Source organism: Arachis ipaensis, chromosome B2, assembly GCF_059453495.1.
Source record: "Arachis ipaensis isolate K30076 ecotype BB chromosome B2, ASM5945349v1, whole genome shotgun sequence".
NCBI lineage: Eukaryota > Viridiplantae > Streptophyta > Magnoliopsida > Fabales > Fabaceae > Arachis > Arachis ipaensis.
In genome coordinates, this window is record NC_142437.1 from 116,494,484 (window position 1) to 116,501,761 (window position 7,278).

A 7,278-nucleotide genomic window follows, 5' to 3' on the forward strand; every position below is an offset into this window, starting at 1 on the left:
GTCCATAAAGACTCATTGCTATCCCTACCCATTACCCATTATTTTTGGGCTTGATTCAGACTTTTTGAATTTCTCAATTTCAACTTATTTGATTCATTTTCTGATTGATTTAGCTCAGAAGCGTCCTCTTTTTCACAACCGAAAAATAAGTACACATCGATAAACTTAAGTGTTTTTTACTATTGCACTTTATTTTGTTAATGCAACGAACTCTAACGTTATAAATGGGCTTAAATTAGATCTAGGCACAAAGAATAAATATTGAAGAGATTTGCATACATAACAGGAATTCGCCAGTCTATATTACAAAACCTAGCTTCCCAAAACATCCAAAACCAGCTTTCAAATATTGTTCAAAATTGCGTTTACGAAAATCCTATACATGCCCTTTATTATTATTCAAAACGTCTTCGACTTTAGTTAAAACTTTTTTGTGGGAAGAAGCGTCAATACATTATGATAGATAATTAGAAATTAATCAAACAATAATATTCGTATATGTCTAAGGTTAATTTCACAGAATGCTAATAATTAATCCCAATATAAGTTAATGTTCAGATATCTACGAACTTGATAAAGTTAAAAGTTGGGATATCCAAATCCTTGATTCACCCACAGGAGTTGTGACTTGAAAAGACACTCTAATACTTAAATAAATATAAATTCAAATTATATGTAATGGATTGAGCAAATAAGATACCCTTTTAGACTATTTTGATGAATCCTTTATACTGTAAACTTTTACCGTAACAAATTTATGTCCTTTATGATTATTGCAGAAATCCCAAATAACCATTAAAAGAAAGCAGATACACTAAGTGAAGCGTAAGAAAACAACAACAGCACCAGTATAAACTATAAAAAAAAAAAAAAAAAAACTATCCAAATCAGCACAAAGAATGCAAAACTTTATATTTTGTCATTTTCGGTATTGCCATCAATAATAAAAAGGATCCACACCTAACCACTCCTTATAATTTGTAAAGAACATATGGATAATCTTGTCGACCACTTTTTTTTTATGCTGAAAAATTCTTCTATTTATTTCTAGCCATATGTTCCAAATAATCGTACAGAAACACACCATCCATCTCTTGCGTATCTCCTTATTAATGGTTATCTCAGTCCAACTCAAGAAATGTTCCTTCAACGTCACTGAATACGACCGTTGCCTTCCAACAAATGAAAGCCAAATACACCAAACCTGCTAAGAAAAATTACAACCAAAAAATAAATGGTGACTATATTCAACACCTTTGTAACATAACACGCATATAACATCTTCCTGGTTAATAACCCCAAACTGACTCAGACTCTCCTGTGTATTGATCTTCCCAGTCAAAACAAACCAGACAAATAGTTCAACTCTTGGTGGAACTAGATCTTTCCAAATTGTCCTAGTAAAGTTGTAGCTTGTTATACCCTCCGGAATTATTTTCGCCTGCAATACCAGCACAAAAGAGTTAGTAGAAAAGACTCCTTGTTTATCAAATTTTCATACAACTCTATCCTCTCTGTCGTAAGTAAGTTTGACCAGTCGTAGTGCATCATGCATCTGGTTCACTAAATCCAACTCCCATTGCAATAGCTCTCATCTCCATTCGAAGTTTCATATCCACTCAGTCCTATCCCAAAATCCACAATCCCCTATAACGGATCCTCTTTGGTTTGAAACGGAGAAGAGCCTCAAAAACTGATCATTCAGAGAACCTCCACGTAACCAGACATCCTGCCAAAAATGTGTTTCTCTCCCATCACCAACCTCCGTAGACAACCCAGTAACCATCTTTTGTCTTACTTGTTAATTCTTGAACTGGATCTGGCATATATCCTTCCAGGGTCCCCCGGATAGGTAAAACCTGGGAGGACAGCAACACATTTGGGTTCAAGTTATTACAAGAGCAAACCACCTTCTTCCACAGCGGACACTCCTCCTTTGAAAATCGCCACCACCACTTAAATAAAAGGACTGTGTTGTGCACCATGGCATCCCCGACACTTAAACCACCAAACGTTTTGGGCGCCTGCACCACCTCCTACCTTACCAAGGCCATGCCATTCTTACCACCCTCCCTGCTCCATAAAAATCTTCTCTGTAAAGAAATCAGTTTCTCTACAACAACCTTTGGCATCTTATATAGACTCAAATAATATACAGGAAGACTATTTAACATAGATTTGATGAGCACCAACTTACCGGCTTTATTAAGAACCTTGGCTTTTCATATGCTAAGTTTTTCCTTCACTTTGTCTATAATTGACTTTCAAGTCTTCACCAATCCCAGGTTTGCTCCTAGCGAGATCCCCAAGTATTTAACTGAGAGAGAGGCTTCCTTATAGCCCAGCACGCTGCAAATACGCTGTTCCCACTGATCATCACAGTTAATTGGAATCAAGCTAGATTTGTCAAAGTTAATACTTAACCCCGACATCAATTCAAAGCAGCAAAGAATCCTCCTATAATTTTTAACGATCACTTTCTCTGGAGGGCAGAACAGAATAGTATCATCCGTAAACTGAAGATGCGATAGCTCAATATGAGCTCTACCAACTAATAACGGAGATATATACCCGTTCCAAACCGCCTCCCCAAACATCCTGTGTAGGACATCCATGACAAGTACAAACAAAAAAGGAGACAGTGGATCACCATGTCGTAGGCCCCTTTCCATCTTAAACGGCTTAGATGGCGAACCGTTTATCAATACTGACATAGAACACGTACTGACACACTCCATGCATCTTCGTTCAAACCCTATCTTCTATAGCACAAGATCCACAAAGCTCCACTTGACTCTATCATATGCTTTTTGAAAATCTAACTTTATTATCACCGCTTCCTTCTTCCTCAGTTTAATCCATTGAACTATTTCGCAAGCAATAAGAGCACCGTCATGAATCTTTCGCCCCTTGACAAAGTATTTTGTGTCTCACCTACTAGCCCTGTCATTACTGCTCGCATTCTCCTAACCAGCATCTTCGAGATGACTTTATACACACACCCTACCATGCTAATCGGCCTGAGATCTTTTATTTCCTTTGCCCCAGTAAACTTAGGTGCCAGCGCCACCCATGTGAGATTGGCATCTGCTGGTAGCCTAGAAGACTGGAAAAAGTCCAACACCGTTGCCGGGAACTCAGAACCAATTTCATCCCAACACTTCTTTATGAAGTTCATGTTGTACCCATCACTTCCGGGAGTCTTGGATGATTCACAATCCCACACTACTTCTCTAACATCCTCAGTAGTCGGTTGCACCTTCAAAGCCAAAGCATCCTCTTCATTGATCATTTCTACCAGACCGTCTCTAAACCCCACCATTATTGGAGTCTCCTCCTAATAATATAAGTCCTTGTAGAAGCCCCTAATCTTAATCTTAATCCTAACTTGATTCCTTATCAATCTTCCATTAATGACCAGTGCATCAATCTTGTTGTTTCTCCTTCTCGCCGAAGCTAAGTCATGGAAGTACCTCGTGTTCTTATCTATGTCCCTCGCATGTCTAGATCGCGACATCTGCTTCTAATGTCATTCTTTCCTCACATACCATTTCTCACAGCAAGCCTCAAGCGCCCTCCTTCTTGCTTCCACCATTCCATTATAGACCCCATCGCCCACCATGTCATCAATCTTCTTAATCTCTTCCTCAAACGTCATAATTTTCTTGTCCATGTCACCAAATTTGTCTTTATGCCATCTCCCCAGAGGAATTGTCAAGGCCTTCAACTTATCTATAAATTGCACCTCTTTTAATCCTCTCCATTCCTCCTTTACCATCCTCAGGAAACCTTCATGCGTAAACCATGAGTCAAGACTTCTGAACGGCCCCGGTCCATCTCTAATCTGCTTATCTTCCACTATAATAGGACAATAGTCAGACAAACCCCTTGGATCCCCTCGTAATCGAGTCTTTGGAAACTCCTCAAGCCATTCCAAGCTAACCAGGGCCCTATCAATACGACTACAGGATCGACTTCTGAACCATGTAAATTTGCGATCAGTAATCGGCAAGTCCACCAAACCCATGTCATGTATCCAAGTCTTGAAATCTTCTGCCGACAAGGTTAGTCTATCAGTGCCACGTCTTTCTTCCACCTGTACAATCTCGTTAAAGTCCCCCATGAAACAATAGGAAACTTGACATAAACCAGCTATGTAACTCAGCTCCTCCCACATAAAAAGCTTCTCATCTCTAGCATGTGCCCCATAAACCAATATAAAAGTACAATTGTAATTACTCTTCAGCATAACCCCTTCAACGCACAACCATCTCTCAGTTTTATAAGAATTACTAATTTTAAAAAACTCCGCATCCCATATTAGCAGCAACCCACCAGACGCACCAACAGACTCAACATAGTCCCACCCTGCACAAGCATTACCCCAAATTTTAGAAACATCAAAGATAGTTACTACTTGCCTTTTAGTCTCCACCAGACCTAACATGTTTAATATACATTTTTGCTTTAGGTCCTTTACCATCCTCGATTTTTTGTCACCCCTCAACCCCCTAATATTTCAAGAACTACAGATTATTTTAAAGAAATATTGCACACCTTTTTTTGAGTTTTGGGTCTGCTCCGTCTAGCTTTTGCCTTCTGTTTTGCCAATCTTCTTTTTTGAGCAATTTTTTCATTCTATTGTTGGAGAATAGCCATAATGTCATCTTCTGCATTTTATAACTCTGCTTCTGACTCCTTTGCTAATTTCCAGGTCCTTCTGTTTTCTATCATCTGCTCATCCAAACCTGAATACCCGTTATCACTGGCTTCATCATTGTTATCATCACCGTAGCCATCTCCGTTATTAGGTTCCAGTATATTTCTGCCACGAATTTCTTCAATTCCTCTCCCCATATTAGTAATTTCTTGATAAACTCGACCACTTCTTTCAGAATCATCGCCATGACAGTGTCTGTCGTGCTTCCCGTATTCCGCCCCCTCGTTTCCTTGTATCCCTTCCGCCCCTCTATCATTTTTTATCATTCTGTGACCCCCTCCACCACCGCATCTCTTCCGCTTCCAGCCTTCATAACCCTGTTATCAACGGTCAATCCTTGCACACCATCCAAGGCTTGTGGTTCACCGTCTAGCTGGATTACTTGCACCTTCAACCTTCCTACACCACCGTGTTCAAGCTGGCATCCTCCACTCCGGTTCGGTCCTGCTCCTTCCACCAATCGACCATCACCTAGCTTGGCCGAACGTTCTTCACCAGCCTCCTCAAGGTGTCTTGCTCCAGGACGTGTACTTGAAGAATGTAACCTGGAGACTGTGCTTTCTAGTTCACAAGCCTCTCCATGCATGCTGCCTCCCAGGTCACGAGACTCCAAGGCATCAGAAGCAGGCGTGTCTCCAACCTGCTGGAGTCTCCAAGCCCGACTCGAACTCCTCAAATCCGGCCCAGCAGCGGTGTCCATGTCCCCAGGCTGATAGGTTCCCTTGGAGCTTGGGCCCTCATGGCTCAACACGTTCTTGCTCTCCTTTCTTCCGTTTGTGGGCTTATAAATTAGGCTAAGCAATTTATTCCTCAAACTCTCCTTAGCCAGCCCATTAAAGTTACAAAAATAATACCAAAAAATTGTTTGTTCAGAACCAGCCTCGTTGCTCTATGCATATCCCACTAAATTTGCAATTCCTTCAATATCACCATTTAAAATTGATATGTTACCAATTTCATTTGATTGAGACTTAAATATTTATAACTCCACTTGTTCAAAATTATTTTTGAATTTACCAATCTATCCTCGTCTTCAACCTCCTCCCGTAGCCCCTTTATTATCACCTCCGCTGCCTGGTCTGTACATTCTGTTGATTTAGTGGGCCTTTTCGACCATATAGCTACATCATCACAAACCCTTGTAGATAACATCTTCTGTTGTTCACATCTGACCGCATCCTCTCTCACAGTTTTCAACTTACAAATCTCTCTATATGTTTCACGTCCCACTTCTTTTACCAAAATATTAAAGCCACTAGTACCTATTGTGATATGGACCCATTCATTGATCACATCCATCACACAGGTATCAATTTGTACTCGGCCAACATTAAAAGAATTGCACGATTCCGTCACTTTATCACACCCAACCACCTCGCCCCATTGGCTTCCTATTATCCTGAATGTATCCACGAACCATGCATGTAACGGAACCCCGAAACTCTCCAACCACACTCTTCGAGTTTCACTTTTCTCTGATTCGTCCCACCTCCAGACACTATGAAACAACTGTAAAAGGCTATTCATTTTGAATGTGTAAGTCTCTTCTGCATTTAACAGACTGTCAAAGGTCAACAGAAATTTATATGCTCCCATTTTGCGCACCTAAATATCTTGAGGAAAATTCTTCGCTACCGAATCCTTCAATGACCTAAAGTCAATAGCCTTCGTCGATTCACCTACTAGGCTTGTCTGTAACTAGTCCAAATTTTCTTTCACTACAGCCACCTCCACCTTCTTCGTCCACCCATTCCCATGTGGATCTTTGGCTGTTTTCTCCTTCGCCAAATCTTTAGTGGAGATATCTGAAACTTTTTTGGTTCGCTTCTCTTTCTGGTGGCATATGACGAATCGTAGCAGATCGATTGTCAACTCGTAGCTCCACTTTGTTCGTGTTCTTCACATTAGACCTTCCTGTATTTAGCTTCCCCCACGAAGACGACTTTGTCTCTCAATCTCATACGATTCATATCTGTTATAACCTTTAAGACTCTTCCTTTCGTAGTGTACCGTAGAACGCAAAAATGTATAAACTACCATTCTTTTGTTTTCTTGATAAGTATATGTCATTTATGCGTCCATTTCAATTAAACAGTTGGAACAGTTCTTTCTTCGATATGTCTTCTAAGAGATTATTCAAAAATATTAAAAAGGACTTATTCTCCAAACGTCAATACTTTTTTTGGTTTCAAACTCTAAAATCTTTGACCTGATCTATCATTCTACCCCTCCTTGTATTTTCCACCCCCTCTCTCTTAATTTCTTTTGATCCTTCTAACGTCTTTCTGCATTTACTTACTGTATCCACTATCCATAATCTCGTTTTATGGGCTTGAATTTAGTACAAAACAATTAACTTGATGATTTTTGCTACCAATCATGACAAATGGCTGAATTAAAGTTTATTGAAAAATAATGACAACTACACTTATTATTGTTATTTTGTTAAATTATTTTTTTAGTACGAATGTAATTAATTACTTGAAGATATTACTTTATTTTATATTTGATACTTTATAAAAATTATTTGTTAATTTAATAAAAATTAAATAATTAAA